This window comes from Bos mutus, chromosome 8, assembly GCF_027580195.1.
Source record: "Bos mutus isolate GX-2022 chromosome 8, NWIPB_WYAK_1.1, whole genome shotgun sequence".
NCBI classification, from domain to species: Eukaryota; Metazoa; Chordata; class Mammalia; order Artiodactyla; family Bovidae; genus Bos; species Bos mutus.
The window spans coordinates 76,234,330-76,252,387 of record NC_091624.1 but is presented as its reverse complement, the minus strand read 5'-3'; the positions used below and the strand labels follow the sequence as shown (position 1 = coordinate 76,252,387).

The 18,058-nt window shown below is 40.2% G+C and overlaps 1 protein-coding gene across 12 annotated transcripts in view; it reads left to right on the top strand.

The window, feature by feature from the left end:
* Nucleotides 1–923: 923 nt before the first annotated feature.
* PTPRD (protein tyrosine phosphatase receptor type D) overlaps nucleotides 924–18,058 on the top strand; it is a 572,219-nt gene continuing 555,084 nt past the window's right edge. For 11 of the 12 annotated variants that reach the window (XM_070375882.1, XM_070375878.1, XM_070375881.1 and 8 more), the window contains exon 1: nucleotides 924–1,233. The gene's annotated coding sequence lies outside the window, so the exon portion shown is untranslated. Of the gene's footprint in view, nucleotides 1,234–1,325; nucleotides 1,427–18,058 lie in introns of those variants that run through there. The other variant, XM_070375873.1, reaches the window with a different exon arrangement.

The window sequence follows — 18,058 nt, the reverse complement described above, 5'->3', positions numbered from 1 at the left end:
GTCACCCAGCCCCCTCCTCTGCAAGTGTGTGTGTGTGTGTTTGTGTATGTGTGTTGCGCGCCTCCTTCTCCCACTCTCCTGCCTCCTTCCTTCGCGGTCCAGCTCTCTGGCCCTTTCAGTGGGTCAGTGGTCCAGATTCAGGGATTCGCCAGTGGGCGCAGCGGGCTTGGCCCTCCCCTCGCCCGGGCGCACCCATACTCACACTCTCGCGCTGGCAACGCGCACGCACAATCCCTCAGCGCTGGGGCACCGCGATTCCGTGGGATCCCCAGCACGTTACGAGGATTTTCGAAATCACCCAGACAAGGAAACAAAGAGAGGAGCTTTTCCAATCACTTTCCCGAGATTTTTTCATTTAATTTCCCCTCCAAACCACCTCGCCTTCAACCGTAGCCTTCAGCTTCAAGCCAGGTCCGAGGACTGAGCTGGACTGGCCGTCCCCTCTCTTGGCCCTTGACTCCGCGCGGGCCGGTCTCCAGGCGTCGCCTCGCCGCCTCTCAACCCCCTCCCCCGCCGGCCTCAGTTTCTGGTTACCTCTCGAGTGCGCTTCACTTTTGGGGGGGGGAATTAAAGAAGGACAGGGAGGCGTTGAGGGGGGCAGCCGAGTTGCTATTTGTGGCCAAAGAATCCTCTTTAAAAGAAGCAGCACCGGGAAGGAGGAAACAGGAGAGGCGGAGGGAGGAGAGGCTCCGCCGCCCCGGACCCCCCAGCCGCGAGCGGCGGAGCGTCGAGGAGCGGGAGGAGGAGGAGACACACAGCGGCGGCGGCGGCCGGAGAGGCGAGCGCAGGGCGAGCAGGAGGAGCGGGAGGAGGAGAAACCGCCGCGGAAGCCGCGGGCTCAGAAGGGCCGGGAGGACGGCCCGGGAAGAGGAGGAGGAGGCGGAGGAGGAGGAGGAGAAGAAGGGGGTAGGGGTGGAGGGAGGGCGGGGGGACGCGCTCCTCTGGATGCTGGATTTCGGGGTTTTGGACTCACTCGCAGACTCTCCTCCACTTCCTCGCTCTGGACTGGGCTGGCCGCGCGAGGACCGGGCGGAGGCGGCGGCGGCGGCAGTCACTGGGGGTGCTCCCGCGGCGGGGGCCGCAGCTGCGCGGGATTAAATCGGCCGCCCGGACTCCGGCGGCTGGGGCAGGCGCGGGCTGCGCGGCCGTGGCGGGGGGCGAAGGCGCTGGAGGAAAGTGCTGGTGGCGGCGCGAGAGGCGGTGGCGGCGGCTGCCCGGAGCCAACATGACCAGGTGAGTCCTCCGAGCTGACCCGGTCCGCCCCCCTGAGTCGTCTGGGGTCTGCGCTCGCCAGAGCCAGGCTCCCGCAGCCCGCGCTTCGGGGACCGGAGCTACACTCTCCCGCGTCTGCGAGCCCGGCGCCCCGGCACTGGAGCGAACAGTTTGCTCTTCTGAACCTCCTTGGGCAGAGGTCCTCCCCTGCACGGTTCGTTTCTCGCTTAAAACCTCAGACCTGGGAGAGTGGCAGTTCTAGAGAATGAGGGTGTTTGAGTCTGTGTTTGTGCCATCCCCGCTTTCTCCTCCTGGGATGGGCGTAATATTGGGGAAATGGTGGAGCGGCGGGGCAGTACGACCCTACCCAGAGATTCTGCCACCGCAATTTTTTTTTTTTTTAAGAGGCAGTGAGTACTGTTTTAAGAAAGGCTGGTTCGGAGAGGGGGCGATTTCTTTTTCTTTCTTTCCTCTGAACTACTGGGGAGAAGAAGAAATAGCAGGAATGAAAGTCTACGCGGCTGCCAAAGAGGAGGGGGACTGTTTTGGAGACCTTTCCGTGGCAGGATCAAAGCTCATAGTTTTGCTGTGGCGATCTGCCCTTCTTACACACTCATTCCATGGGGAAGGCAACTAGAATTTATAATGCAAAGTCCAAGTTGTAGGAAACAATTTGAAAAGAAAACCAAGAACAAACCAAATGTTCTTTGCTTTCCTATTTATTGTAGCTTTCACATTGGCATGTAAAAAACTTGAATCGTTCATGTGTGAGGTTGATTTTCTTTTAGAAGCATTAACAAATTAAGTCACTTTTCTTATGATTAAAAAAAAAAAAAAATCTTGGGCACGGTGAGCTTGGCTTTCATTAATTGGGTGCTCCAGTATTGTTCCATTCGCCAAAACCTGGATGATCACAATTCATTTGTATTGTTTCCAGCTTGCTTCCCAGTACATGACTTGTCTGATGTCTCCTCTGTTTTCTAACAGTGATCCCCAGACCAGCTTACACTTTGCAGGATGCCTTAAACCTCCAGGAAGATTCCTGAGGGAGTCAGGAATTTTCTCTTAAACTTTTTTTCTCCCCCTCTCTTTTTTTTTAACATGCCCACAGTCATAGTACCAGTGACTTAGAGCAGAGCACACACATTTTGAGCCTGTCAGAGACTAGTGGCTGCTTGTGACTTGAGATAGATTCGCTGCTGGACTTCCAGAGCTTCAAACGTGGACCTTTCCTTTTGGTGTGTTCTTTCCAACCATACTGTAGCACACATATGGGGAGTTAGTCCAACCACTGATACTTCTAACCATTTTGGCTATTCTATCTCTGTTTCAAAGTATACACACTCACTACTCAACTTGAGTAAAACCAGGGTGATCTACTGCCAAGATTTGAAATATTCTGAGTTAAAGGAATATTTAAGTGATACCAACTTAAAGATTCTCATGTTGTTAATATGATGATATCCAGGACAAAGCTTAATAGATATTATAGGTATTTAGAAAACATTTTATATGCCACAGATGGATGTTACGTTATTAGCTTAGCAAAGAGAGAATACAATTTCAATGCTCAATGTCCGAATTCTTGAAACAGATCTCCAAAATGGACAATTGAAGGAAAATTTTCCTACCTCCCACCTCCCATAATTATATACTATACTTTGCTTTTCAATGGAGCTAGCAATTCTGTGACAGATTTCTTATATTCACCCTCATGCTATCAGCTATTATTGTACTTTCAAAGTGTGAAATTGACAAGCTGGTCAGTTCTATGAATTCAGCTGTCAGACTGTGTCCGGTTAAAAATTGCTAAAAGCTGTAAAAATGCCTGCCTAGAATTTTCTTTTTTAAAGGAAAGGCAGCTAGGGGATGAGGATTAAGTGGTGTTATTAATTGTAGATTTTTAAAAATAGGTGCACTCTAATGTAAGTTTTATCACTGGCTTTGTTTATAAAACACTGGTTTTGTTTGTTGGGAAGCACATTTATTTTAGATTTCTACTATTTTAAAAGTGGCATTCAATTTGTATCTATATTTCATTTTAAATAGTGAGCACTTTACATAGAAATAATCTGTTCTTAGAGCTGTCAGTAATACTAGTATAATAGAAATAAGATTCAAAGAGGAAAAGTGTCTCTCAAATATATTTTAATGTATGAGTAATATATTACTTTTGTAATGACATGCAAAGAGGTGAATGAATTAAATATTTTATTGTGGAGGTTATGTAACAAATTCTTCTTAGATCAGTGCAGTTGTAGTTGCTAAAGTAATGAAATGCAGTGCTCTATTTTAATATATATGTATTTCAGTGGATAATCATAAAAGCAAAACTGCTTAAAGTATTAAATACAATGATTTGATTTTCCTTTTAAGATTGACATTCATTTATAGTCAGAATATCTCAAAGTCCAGAACTAAGAATTGGAATCCCCTCATCTGCTGCTATTTGCTAAACCACTAGGGGCCTGTATAACTGTTCTTATATCCAGGAGATAGCCTGGTATGGCATAAGAAAACCCTTCCTAGAGAAACATTTAAAAAGAATCAGGTAGGTAGTCCCCTGTGTTTTTGTTTTGTCTTTTTAACCTATTAACTCATGCTCTGATGTTAGTCATAGATATTGATTGAAGGGTTTTTCAAGAATATTGTTTAGAGCATTACACTATGGTGGTGCAAGGATGACTTTTCACAGAGTGTGTGGAACATTGGAGAGGTATTTCTGCAAATTCATATGTGATCCTAGTTCTCAGTGTATGTCAAGGATAAACAAATAGGAACGTTAAGAAGTTTTTCTTATTGGACTGGAAAAGGATGTTATTTGCATAATGCAAGGTTAAAAGAGAAAGGAAGCAGAATTACTTTAAGGAATGTGTAGTCATGGATTAATGGTGTGATTAAACTGGCTTTGTAAGTGCTGTGCAAGTTGTGTGGAAGGAGAATCTGAGGCTGTGACTACAGTTTAGTCAGCACTTGAGGACTTGCGCCGGGGATGCACAGTACATTTTTAAGTGTCAGTTTCACAAATTTGAAATTGACCAGCTGTGGCAATCTTGATAGACATTAGGCAATAAGGTCAAGTATACTTACACTGTTCTTCTGTTGATTTTCAGTTTTTCAAACTGACAAGGGTGACTATTTGTAAAAGAGCACACTGTAAGTATTTGCATATTGAATATCCTTCAGACCAAACTTGATTTATCAAGTCATTGAACATTTCTATTTTTAAAAGGATTCTATGGATAAATAAGAATTCATTAACACAATCACGTATTAAAAGTGCCATTTCAGGAGTGATGGATTTCTCAAGGTGATTTGGCTTTAAAAATACCCTTTCACTGTGTATTTGTGGGTAGTCGGAGAGTTGAAGTATGTATATGCTCTAATTTATGATTCTGAGAGCATCAAACTTTTAGGCTCACATCTTTAAATATACTTTTAATCTTTGATCATAGGTGCCCTTTTCCCAAAGTTTCTGGTCATCACGAAAATAAACTTTACCTTGAATGTAATATATTCAACTTAGAAGCCACAAAGTACACTTTTAGGATTCATTTTATAAGCATGAATATATGAAATGCTAAATAGAAAGATATAATTATTCAGTTTTCCAGAGTATTCAGAGACTTTTTTTTTTTTTTTCCTGTTTTCTTAAAGGGCCAGTAGTTTTTGATTGAAAAGATTAGTTTGAGTAAATGAGTTATATTTTAAGTGAGGCCTACTCAGTGTGTTTTTGCCTTATGGAGTTATTTTTCAGTTCTTTGTACTGTTTGATTTCTTGGAAAAATCTTTAAAGAAAGCTACTTACTTGTGATGGCATAAAGACAACTTGCAGCTGCAAGCAAAATCAGCGTTTAAAGAATTTTTACATTATCAATGATTTGCAAAGAGTTGTTTTTTCCGTGAGCTACAAGATTGAGGATTCCTATATAACACATCAACGGAAGAAACCTGAGAATGTGGAGGAAGATTACTTAGGAGGGAATTATCAGTAAATTTCACTGCAACAAACATCCCTTGTTTAAGCTTCCATAATATCATGGCACAGTGACATTTCCACCAAAGGATAGGTTTGTTTGGGGATATGTTTTCTGTATGGATAATTTCATTTGCTTCTAATTAGTAGCTGGTAACACTTATTAAAATGCCATGTGTGACTTGCCTTTGTTTTGACAATTTATAGTGTCCAAATTCTCCCACCCCTAATTTAAAAATAAAAAAGTGTTTCCAGCTCTCCACAGTCAAGCCCCTAAGAAAGATAGCTAAAAGAATAAGTGGTCTGTGCCTGCTGATTGTTCATTATATGAAATTGTAGCCTCAGATGTAGAAGTTTACTGTTTTCTTTACGTCATAAGTCTTGGGAGGTTAAAGAGCAAACGCTTATACATTATAGAGGTCTCTGACCTAATATAACCTAAATAATAGAGTCATGACAGTGGTGCATGACTGAAACATTAATGAAATAGAATTCTTGAAAGACGTAACTCACAAAATTACATTTCAGGCCTATGCCCCTCATTTTCCCTTTAATAAATCACCCATTTGCTTTTATGTAATCAGCAGTTTGCAGTTTCTTAACATTTATAAGATATTCTTAAGACAGACATTAAGGTAATTTAAATATTGTGTCTGGTTATACTGTCAACTTGTTGGGAAGAAAGAATAACTGAAATAGTCTGCTATGTCCTGCCTCCTTCCTCTGAAACTAATACATTCGATATCTTTCTGTTCATTGTTTTCTGTTTGATGCTGACATCTTTAATAGGGTCATATCAATACTTGTCAGTTACTCTATAACTTTTTAAAAATTACAAGAAACAAAGAGCAAAACGGAACTTTTTCTTGGCTTTTCGACCTCTGCTGCCCCCTAAATCAAATCCATATATGTCATAGATCAGTAAATTAAATGAAAGAGATGCCAATTTAGAAAGCTAAGATGGCTGATTCTGTCTGTGAGGCAGCAGATCAGGTGCACCCATGCACAGACAGTATCGAGACCACTTGAATAGTCCTTGTGGTTCCTACCTGCAGCAAGCAAGTTCTGCTCTCCTTTGCAAATAGCCACTCTTAGGTGGCAGGCTCCCCTTTGGCTTCTTCGGCATTTATAACGAAATATAAGAGCAAAAGCAGCTGTCTGAAGCTGGGTTTTCTCCTAGTTCTTTGAATTCACTGCCCAGAAGCAGGACTTAACTTTGACATTCAGATAACAATGTCAGGAGCCTCGTGACCTTTACCATTTTGCTATTTACTGGGTTTAACCATTGTAACTGTCAGGGTCATGAGATTGATTGAATTTATAAATTCTTAATTGTCTTTTTCCACAGTCCTCAAGCTATATTCCTTAATGTAGCAGTAGCTAACTAAATTGAGATTTGTGAATTGCATTTAGAAAATTGTGTTTCTCAGTATTGCTTCAGGATTAGGGGAAAGTGTGCTTTCAGATCTATGAAATGGTCATCTTTAATCATCGGGTCCCAAGTAACAAGTGACTTCTTTTTTAAGCTTCAGTAAGCAGATTCCTTTTATTAACAAAAAGGTTGATATTAATACTGATTTTATTAATAATTGAAAAACAGTTATCATTTAATCTTGTTTAAGCATGTAGGTGTATAGTGTATATAAATATAATGCTAAAGATTGCAAAATCTGGACCAGCTTCTTTTTTTTTTTGACTACAGTAAAAAAAACGTAAATTTGATGCAAGAAAAACTATATACCTTAGTTTTGTCACTTATTTTCTGTGGAATCTTGGCAGAAATTACATAACATTTAGGGTCTTGTTTCACCATCATAACATAGAGAAAACAGCCATAGATGTGATGAAGATACAATTAGATAAGAATTTGTCTTATTTTGTATTTTAAATTAAAAAAAATCCTGGATGCAGGAGTGATGTAATGGACATGCTGTATTCTATGACGTGATTTTGTATGATAGTGTTCTGCTATCTTTATCTACTATAAATTATTGCTTCCTGATTTAAAAATGAAGACTTGGATATGAGTCGTGTACACTCTGTTGTGTACATGGTATAATTACTACAGATTCTAGAATTACCTTTTCCTGTCCAGCACCGTTTTTGAAGTCTGTACACATCAGTATGCCATAGTACGCTGTTTATCTCAGAAAGCTTTTAAAGGAAAAGCTAGAAATGATTTTACCTACAACGTACAAAGAGAGAATTTTGTTTAAAAGTGAAAAATATCTTAATAGATTCTTCATATTTGATGTCGAGCTAAGTCTTGAGGAAGAAATGTTTAGAAAAGCCTTTAATTAAAACACCGCACCGACAGAATTGCCTTTTTTTTTTTTTAATGGTGGTGCATCTTAGAAAGCTCCTTAGCTCTTTGCCCAGCGCAGCTGTCCTTCCATGAAAGATCAGGTTTCAAGAGCAATGATGGATGGTGAGTGCCTGTAGCCAGTTGTGGGGTTTGCTCCGAGGTCAAATGTATTGATGGAGGATAGGAATTTACTGCCTTCTGTCTGTCCCTAAGATCCGCCAGTACAATTTAAATTAGACTAGACACATCAAATGCTGATCCAGTGTTCCATTATAGGCCCAAAAGACATTTGTTTGCAAAATTAAAAAAATTTTTTTTTCCTCCAGTCTCCTTCCACCCTAACTGAAAGGACATATCATGCTTGAGCTAATGGTTTCTTACTGCACAAGTAGACCCCAGCCTTCTTGCAAACACATATTTGAACTGCTTGTACTAGTAACTTAATTAACATACTGTTAAAGGATTTTAAGAGAGAAAATATGGCTATTCATTTTGACTTTTCTGGTTGAAATAATTCAGTGGGTGATTTTTAGATACTTGGTTTTATATCCTTATTTATAAATTCTGTTGTATATCTTAATTTAAATGGAGTAGTAGGCTAATTGATAATAATAGAAATAATCTACTGGAAATGTCTTAAGTTTTCTAAATTCACTTAATGGCTAACTAATGATTTTCACATTTTTCTTGGGGGAAAAAGAAGGGAGTTATAATATTTTACTAGAGGGATGCATTTTGGGGAGCATCTTCCATTGGAAATATCTCATGGATGGAGGGTGTCTCTGAGTCCTTTTTTTGATCCTCACTTTCTTCATCAACATTGCTTTCCCTTGTATGCTTTGGCCTCTGTGTCCCATCTCCATTCTAAACTCTTACTGTTTTATCCATAGCCCTCTTCAGATCACTGTCTATACTGTCTCATGAGCTATTCCTATCTACTTCTCATAGAAGCAATAATTTCTGCATAGATGACTCTGAAAATAAAATTGATAACTTCTCTCTGGGGTTCCAGATCTGAATTTTTTTTTTAATCTGCTTGTTAGTTGAGAAGTAGAAAGCTCTCCTTTGTCCGACATTCTATATTTTATAAACCTAAAATATAATCTTTCATCCATACTTTTTTCTTGGTACCTTGTTTTCTCTTTTCTCCTTTTCAGTTCTTCCTAAAAACTTTTGCTTTCTGAAACTTAAGGCTTTCAACTCTGCATCCTCAAGTGCTGAATTCCCAGCATAGCAGTCAAAGCCCCTTGAGTCTAACCCCAGCTTGTATGTCCAGCCTCTGTTCTCTGCAGAGCCTCAAGAGCTCTGACCTGCTGCAGTGTCAGAGCCCCTGCCCGCAGGCACCTTTTTGGTTCTACCAGTGCTGTTCTTAGAATCCCCTTTCTCTTCTCGCCAGCTGTCCTAACTTGGAGCTGTTGAAATCCTCCTAATTATTCTCTCATTTTCCGATTCTCAACTCAAGTGCTACATGTTCTTTGCTTTGAATTTATTTTGAGTTGAATTTAATTGAAATCATGACATTGAAGAATAATTATTCAGCTGAAACCTTTGATGATGCTCAGGACATTGAGATAGGTGGAAAACTAATTTCTTTTGATTTTCTTTATTTATAAAGTACAATAATAGTGATTGGTATATAAAGTTGTAATTGTGATGGTTGCTAAAATTTACTGAGCACTTACATGTCCCAGGCGTTCAGCATAGCACTTTATTTTCACTGTCATGTTTAATGTCTAAAACAACACTAAGTCAAATGCTTTTATTATCATCAGTTATTCAAGAGGAGATTCCCAGGTGGCGCTGGTGGTAAAGAACCTGCCTGCCAATGCAGGAGAACTAAGAGAGGTGGGTTTGATCCCTGGGCCAGGATGATCCCCTGGAGGAGGAAAGGGCAACCCACTCCAGTATTCCCCTGGAAAATCCATGGACAGAGGAGTCTGGCGGGCTACACAGTCTATGGGATCATAAAGAGCTGGACATGACTGAAGTGACTTAGCAGGCACATTGAAGAGACAGCCTGAGAGTCTCTGTGTTTCTTTCTCTGCTTGGGACTGAATTTTTTTTTGAACTCAAACTGTTTGGTTTGGACTGGTTAATTTTCTTTTTTTTTTGCAGTTGCCTTTCAGCTCTAAAATTATATGCTTTCAGGCCAGTCACACAACTTCCTGAGCTCTTGGGTTAGTCCTGGAGTAGAAGTGGTTAAATAAAATATTTCCACCAAGAATAGTTTTTTTTTTTTTTAAATCACAAAGGCTTGCATTTTCATAGCTGCCCAACAGGTAGGGAATCAAAAGCATTTTTACAAAGAGAACTATAGATTGAGCAGAGATATCTGATGAACAGCCTCCTGTCAAAGAAATGGAATTATGCCAAGTGACTGATATGTATGTGTTCTGTTTACTGGCAGCCTACCCTGCCAACTGTATCTGGGAAATTTTGCCAGTTACACTATCTTCTAAAATATTCTTTTTGCAACTCACCTGTTAATTTCATGTTCAGTAATGGATGAGTTTATAACATTTTTCTCATTTAACCCATCTTTATAAAAATTTAGCTTTTTTGGTGGGAGGGGGATCAGGCAACAGATAACCTATCTCTGGTTAATTATGGTCTTAAAAATAATAATACAAGACAGGATGTTTGATTTGTTTGATTTGGAAAATTATTTTTTTCTCTGACAACAAGGTACCCTGAAGTTTTAAATCAGACATAGCACATAAAGTTACATGAAAAATGCTTTGGTCATTTATGGCTCATACAGTATGTCAACAATTAAGAGTCTTCTTTGCCCAGGTTTCTGAAATGCCCAGGTCTCTCACATGCATGCACTGTCCTATTTAGTCATGTTTTCCTGTGGGTTAATCTATAAACATAACCTGTTAGGAGCCTGGAGCTGTGTGGACTGTGTAGTGAAGGTTTGAGGACTGTGTAGTGAAGGTTCTTCCATAATAAGGCTCATAATAAATGTTTTTTGATGCTAATAGTTATAAAGAGTGAGAAGTTCAATAAATATTGTTAAAAATATCCAGGTACTATTTAAGAAATTGTTGGCTAAGTGCAGTTGAATTGAATCTGAATTTTACTTTTGCCTAGACTCACCTTGAATCTGATCTCTCTTTATCAAAAAAACCTAAGAGATATACTATTTAAATCTTGATTTTAAATTTATCATTTAAAACTTGTTTTCTCTAAATAAGTTCTTGTTACTCCAGTATGCCAAAATAACTATTAACTTCTTTCAGCCAAATTATTCACTACCTTTTAATATGTTAGCTGGCAAGGCCTTCTTCCTCTTTTGCCTAGACTGCAACCTCTCTGTGTTTACTTGGGGTCTCAGTGTGGTTGCTTTGGTGCTCTGTAGCCAGCGTGTTCCTTAAGAAATTCACATCTGATTATGTCACCCTTCTCCTTCAGATACTCCAGTGGCTGTCCCTTCTGCTCTAAGTAAAGCTTGAAATACTCAACAAAAGTCACTCGGCCCTTGATGTCCTTCTCCCTTCCTTGTCCCTTGCCACTTTGCCATTCTCACAATTGTTTTTTCTGTTTCCCTTTCCCTCATCCCCAACACACTTGCAGTCCAGATACTAAAGTATTTGCTATTTGCCTGATGTGCTACTTTGATTCTTCTGTGTGTAATTCTGAGCATGCTTTCTCCTTTTCCTGGAAACTCCTTTCTGCTTCCATCTTTGCCTAATTCCCCTCTTCCTTCAGGGCTTAGCTGAGCTGAAAACTCTTCCAGGAAGTCTTCTTATCCTGACAAACCTGGATACCCTTTCTTTTAGCACTTAGAGACGCAAACGCCTTTTACATATGGCATCTTTCATAATGCATTGTAATTGCTTGTTAATGGTCTGATTCATTACAAATTCCTCAAAGCCAAAGCCCAAATCCATTCCCCCATGGCATTTCTAACACCTACCCCATGGCCGCCTGACTCAGTGTCCTAGTAATATTGGCACATTGTTACTGAGTAATTTGTGAAAAAATTCACGTGCCTAGAAAAAGCAGAGGTTAGCTAGCTCATAGCCCAGATCTTACAACCCATATGTTTAATGTTTAACTTTACTATTTATGATTATATTGTCAGTTGCTTAAGTAATTAATTTTAGTTTACTTGAGCTAACTTCCACTTACCTAGCTCCCTACCAAACCAAGACAAAGCCAAATCTGTGTATACTGAGTGTATCTCCTCATATGCCACTAGACAAGACAAATCTGCCTTTACATCTGGCTGTGGTAGGAATTCCCAGATGCACTTAATTCTGACACATGGTCATTATTGAACCAAAAGCCATTGCCTGGCATGATTGTAGCTTGTATTTGTTTTCTTTTTAAGGGGCCTCAATGAGGCTGCCAAATGTACAACAGGTGCCTTAGTTTTGTACTTGCCAATCTGTTGTTATTCAAATGACCGCCCTAACAGAGACTAATGGTATCTAATAAAATTGATCTCAGTTCTGGCAAGCCCGGCTTGGACAGGCAGGAGCAGTAGGCACTGCAGTGTGGAAATATGCTGGTGTGGAACACTCCCGGTGAAGCCGACATTTTTCAGAAGGTGACATATGTCTCACACGTAGGCCCCTTGTTTACGATGAGCCATGGAAATTTTCCACTGCCCAGTATTATATGAACACTAGGATTTGCGACCTCTAATCTTATTTTAGATGGGTTCCCTGGGTGGCATGGGGACAGGACTAGCTGTGCCAGCTTATCAATGAATGTCTGTGCCATGTCTGTAAGGCACAGCCAGACAATCTTTTTAGGCCAAGCAGCTGGCTTGTATGACCGCTTGTATTTCCTGTCAGAAATTGCGCCTCACTGATTTCATAAGGCCCTGCTAAGACTTCAGTATTAAACAAAGAGATCTGGGAGAGGAGTATGTCAACTTGCAAACAGGAGCTGTTTGGACACTTGTATTTAAACACTGTGTATGATTTTGTGGGTTTTTTTCCCCCATGCTTTAAAGGAAACTGGCCTAAGGAGAGCTTTGTCACCAAAGGAAGTGACTTCTTGGCAACTGGCCATCAGAAGAACTCAAAAGTTTGAGTGATAAGTGTTAGAAACAGGTCTCACAGGGATATGAAATGCATTTTTTTTTTCCTGTAAGGATCTTAGAAATCTCATTTTATACACTTACCTGCTCTCCCATTTTTGTGTTTATTCTTTAAAGGATCGTACATTTATCTTTCCTAAATGCAAGGCGTTGTGGGAATGAAAGGATGAGCCAAATGCTGCCAGGTACAATTTGCACAGATAGGCAGAGATCCGAATTCTTAAGATTTTGGAAAATTAATTCTAGCATAATGTACATTTCTATTGGAGACTGAAAGGCGTAGCTACCCACTTCAGTATTCTTGCCTGGAGAATGGCAGTTGAAGAGAGGAACCTGGCAGGTTACAGTCCTTGGGATCACAAAGAGTTAGACACGACTAACACTCTGTTGCCATGTGGAAAAAAGAGCTACTCAAGTTACCGTGACAGTAAAGCTTACAGGTTTCACTAAATAATACTAATAATCATTGCTAGAATAAGAGGAGGTGGTTAGAGCCTTGATTGCCTAACCATCCTTCACTTGGCTTCATAGTTAATTGAGCTCATCTAATTTCCTGTGATCCAGCATATAGAATAGTTCTTAGGTTAGGATTTGGCTATTATTGGACCATCTTTTTGTATTATTTATACCCATCTTACTTGAAAAAGAATTTGTGGCAGCTATTAAATCATATGCTTCATTATCCTTAATAAATCACCTTGGTAGAGCAGACAATGGATTATTGTATAGATGGTTAGTTTCTATGAAATATTAAAAAAAATATGCATCTTCTTAGCCTCCTTCTGAAGAATATTTTATTTCAAAGCATTTAAAAAATGATAGAGCCCTTTAAGGAGTGTAACTAACTACCCATGTAATGATTATTGTTAGTAATGGGAAAAAACTATACTAAGTAAAAGTAGTATAGAGGTGAATAATATTTTTAAATTAGTGTTTTTAAAAGGCCAGCTACCATTTCTGTTTGTGTTGTTTTCACAGTCGTTTTCATCATTTGGAAGAAAAGATGCACATGATATCGTAGGATTTTATAGTAGTAACATTCTTTGCAACTAGAATTGAGAAAAATAATGAAATAAACAAATGAATAAAAGCTGGCATCCACAAACGTACATGAACATGTTATCATTGATAGCCAAAGGGTACATAAATGGTCTTCTAGATATTTTAAACATAGGACTGTATTTTTTCCTTTTGGATTTTTTAGGTACCAGAGTGACACATTACATTATGTTTTCATATCTTGCGATGAGAACTAAATACATTTTTGTCTGTAAAACGGACCACAGTAGCCTCTTTGTCATAAAGATTGCCATTTCTCAGAGAGTGAGTGGGAAATCTTCCAAGGGTGCAAGAAAGGATGTTAGTTTAAACTTTATGTTGAGGAGACTTCACTGTCCCAGCTAGCCCTTCTGCCTTGGTCTCCAGAACCTAAGTGAATTTGTAGTTAATGCTGTCCTTCATATACTGCAGGAAATGGGCTTCTTGCTGATGCATTGCTGGTTCTCAGATGAAGGAAGGTTTTGCATCAGACAGCATCTGCTTTGATGAGGGACCTACTGCTTTTTGTCAAAAAAGACTCAAGGGAAGAACAAGAGACAGATCTTTATGCTATATATTTTTTAACCATAAGGAAACAAATCACCATCTTAATTAAAATTAAGTATAATTAAAAACTTGGTTGTAGTAGCTGTGTTTCAAGTGATCAATAGCAACATGTAGGTAGGATCTATTGTATAGAATAGTATAGCCAGAAAATTCTGTTGTTGCACAAAGTTAGTTTGGACAGTACTGAGCTGCCTGATGGTTCTGAGACGTCATGTGGTATTTTCCAGGGTACATATATAGTAAAGATAAGCCATTTGTATACCGAGAATACCCATTGATCTTACAAGCAAAGAATCTACTTGTCAGATGTAAGTGAAAGATACTGTGTCTCAGAAATAATCCTCAAGGGAGGTGAATTAATAGCCGATTCTGTGCTTTTTGTCTAATGACATAGATGCACACCCTCTGATTTTTGTATTTGTCCAATGTGGAGAAATACTCTTCTATGGAAGTCACATATGGAAACAAATTCAGTTTTATCAGTTCTGCCACATCGTGTCTCAGGGTTCTTCAGTGAGTCTTTTCTGTTGTTTTCCAAGTGATTTTTGTCTGTCTGCAGCTATTTTTCACTGAAGGGCTGTAGGTGATCATACAATTAGCATTCAAACAGGATGCTATGAGAATGAATGGGGATGCTTTGAATGGGGCAGCTGGTATAGATGGGCTGTTGTCAGCAGACCCATAAATCTGACATCTTAAAGCTTCATATGCAGAGTAGAGCTGCTGCTGCTGCTAAGTCACTTCAGTCATGTCCGACTCTGTGTGACCCCATAGACGGCAGCTCACCAGGCTCCCCTGTCCCTGGGATTCTCTAGGCAAGAACACTGGAGTGGGTTGCCATTTCCTTCTCCAATGCATGAAAGTGAAAAGTGAAAGTGAAGTCGCTCAGTCATGTCCGACCGTCAGTGACCCCATGGACTGCAGCCCTCCAGGCTCCTCCATCCATGGGATTTTCTAGGCAGGAGTACTGGAGTGGGGTGCCATTGCCTTCTCCGGCAGAGTAGAGCAAATGTGTGTATTGTTAGGTTGATCAGGAGGGCAGCTTGAAGGAAAACCTGGGGAGGCAAAAGCATTATGGAGCCTTCTCTTGTCATCTTTCCTACTTTCCCATCTTTCCTACTGTCCTTTTGCTTTATTACACGCTCTGGATTTTGTCAGGGATCAGGCCAATCCAGTGTCACATGTAATTAATGCTGACAGACACATATCACTGCAACCTATTAGAAGTCATTGAAAGAAATGTGGAGGCAGATGAGGACCTCCAGACTCACCCCTGACAGTCCAGTGGGGATGAGAGGCAGGGCAGTAGAGACAGAACTAGGCCAGTACTTTAACTGCTACCTCGCATCTCTCCACTCATTTCCTGCCACTGAGGCAAGGGTTAAAGGCTCCACTTCAGGTTTCTGGAGAGCTGTCCTAGAGCAGCCAGGGGAAGGAGGAGGGATGAAAGCTGAAGGACTTTGTAACAGTTCCTGGGAACAGAACCCTGCTTTCTCCTAACTGGCTTCTCTCTTGGTCATGGAACCTGAGGTGATTGTTCCCAGATGCTTTTCTCTTCTCCTTTCACATCATAAGTCTCTATCACTTCCCACAGAGAGCATCACCATGTCTGGCAATTTTGTTGTTCAGTTGCTAAGTCATGTCCGATTCTTTGTGAGCCCAAGGACTGCAGCACGCCAGGCTCCCGTGTCCACTATCTCCTGGAGTTTGCTCACACTCATATCCATTGAGTCGGTGATGCCCTCCAATCATTTCATCCTCTGTCACCTCCTTCTCCTCTTGCCTTCAATCTTTTCCAGCATCATGGTCTTTCCTAATCAGTTGGCTCTTTGCATCGGGTGGCCAAAATAATGGAGTTTTGGCTTCAGCATCGGTCCTTCCAGTGAATATTCAGGGTTGATTTCCTTATGATTGACTGGTTTGATCTCCCTGCAGTCTAAGAGTCTCTGATAATGTTAGTTGCTGCATTTGTCTTTTTCAGGTAGCCTTTTTATATTGTTTTGGTTTTTGAATTGCAAAATGTCGACTATAACTATACTTATATCGAGGAATTGTTTTGTTTTCGGTATGCTTTGGAAAGTATGTAGCAGTAGCTAGGTGTAGGTTTTTTTGTTGTTGTTTGAGTCTTAATCAGTTCTGAGATTGTCCCCATGTACCTCCAGTTTTTATAATCAAAATGAACCAAAACAGGTTTATGAGGGATGAGCGTTTTTAAAGACAGTTGATTGAGAATACAATCGACTGTGTATTAGGTGATGCTTGTAGCTTTGAGACTGAGAAGGCAGTGGCATCCCATTCCAGTACTCTTGCCTGGAAAATCCCATGGATGGAGGAGCCTGGTGGGCTGTAGTCCATGGGGTCGCGAAGAGTCGGACACGACTGAGCGACTTCACTTTCACTTTTCACTTTCATGCATTGGAGAAGGAAATGGCAGCCCACTCCTGTGTTTTTGCCTGGAGAATCCTAGGGACGGGGGAGCCTGGTGGGCTGCTGTCTATGGGGTCGCACAGAGTCAGACACGACTGAAGGGACTTAGCAGCAGCAGCAGTAGCTTTGAGAAAGCTGTGAAGAGACAGGGAATTGCACACACAAAGTGCCGAGGGTGTTCTGGTGTTGATTCAGAACCATGGACTGAGTGTGCTGCCACTCTCCCCAGAAAATTTGTCCATTAAAAAAAAATAAAGCTTGTTTTTATTTCTAGCAGATTTGTTATTATTTTAAATTTCCTTAGCAAAGAGGGTTCCTGGCAAGGATGGAAGTGTTTCTGCTTCACGCATCCTCAGCCCCCATAACAAAATCGGAAAGTGCAGGGGTTCCAAGCACTCTGAGCCAATTAATCCAGTGGAGCCTGGGGACATTCACCTCTTGCAGTGCCTCATTTTTCAAGTCTTGGCTTTTTATTGTGATTATACGGACGGTCTCTATCAGTAACTGAGGTGAAAATCAGGGTCCTCTTGTAATTACAGATCTAAATCTTGATGATCATAGAAATATAAAGATTGGGTAGAAGCTGTATAAAACAGCCACACATTCTCACCCAGAGAGATTTAATATTCTAAATCCTCAGGCCCACCACATGGCAATTGTGGGACGCAGTGCTCTAGGTAATAGTGTAGAACTTAAATTTGTCATTACAGAAATGATCATAAGAACTCTCAGTTCAGGTGGCATGATGGGAGTCTCTTGTTCATATTGGTACGTGCACTGTAGGAGATACAATATTGGTCCGATATGGTATTGTAATTATTGATGTACTTGGTGCCAAAGGGTTGCTAAGTCTGTTAAAGGCCCAATTTATCATTTTTAGTTGTGTAATTATCTGAAAAAAATTAAGGATGGGCATGATTAGGTTTCAGAAATGTGTAGTTTATGTTTTAGTATGTTAAATGTATGTAATTATAGCCTGACTGAATTAAATACTGAGCTCCGATCATAGCTCACACTCAGAGTAGAGAACAGAAAAGCACAGAAATATGGAACAGTCTACTTGGGTATGTTTGACAAATAGCAGACTAAGAAAAGTCTTTCTTACTGTTTTATTGGGTTACAGTGAAGCGATTTGAAAGAGAGCATGAACCCAAAGTAGTTTCTCTAATATTTTACTCTAATACAGTGGTCAAGTGGTATTGTTTACACATTTCTATATGCTGACTTTGATTCATCTATTTTAAAGTCATACAGTAGTATAACCTCATTATAGGAAAGTTAGACACGAACTAAAAAAAGTCACTAATAATCTCATCACCTCAAAACAACCCACTGTTCTGACTTGAGAAAAATTTCTAGACCTTTATACTGTATGGTGAGCTTGTTTTTCAGCTCGTTGTCAGTTATCATTTTGGCATAAATAAATATATATATATATATTTTTTTTTTTCCATCTTGCCTCATCATGATTGTCATCTTT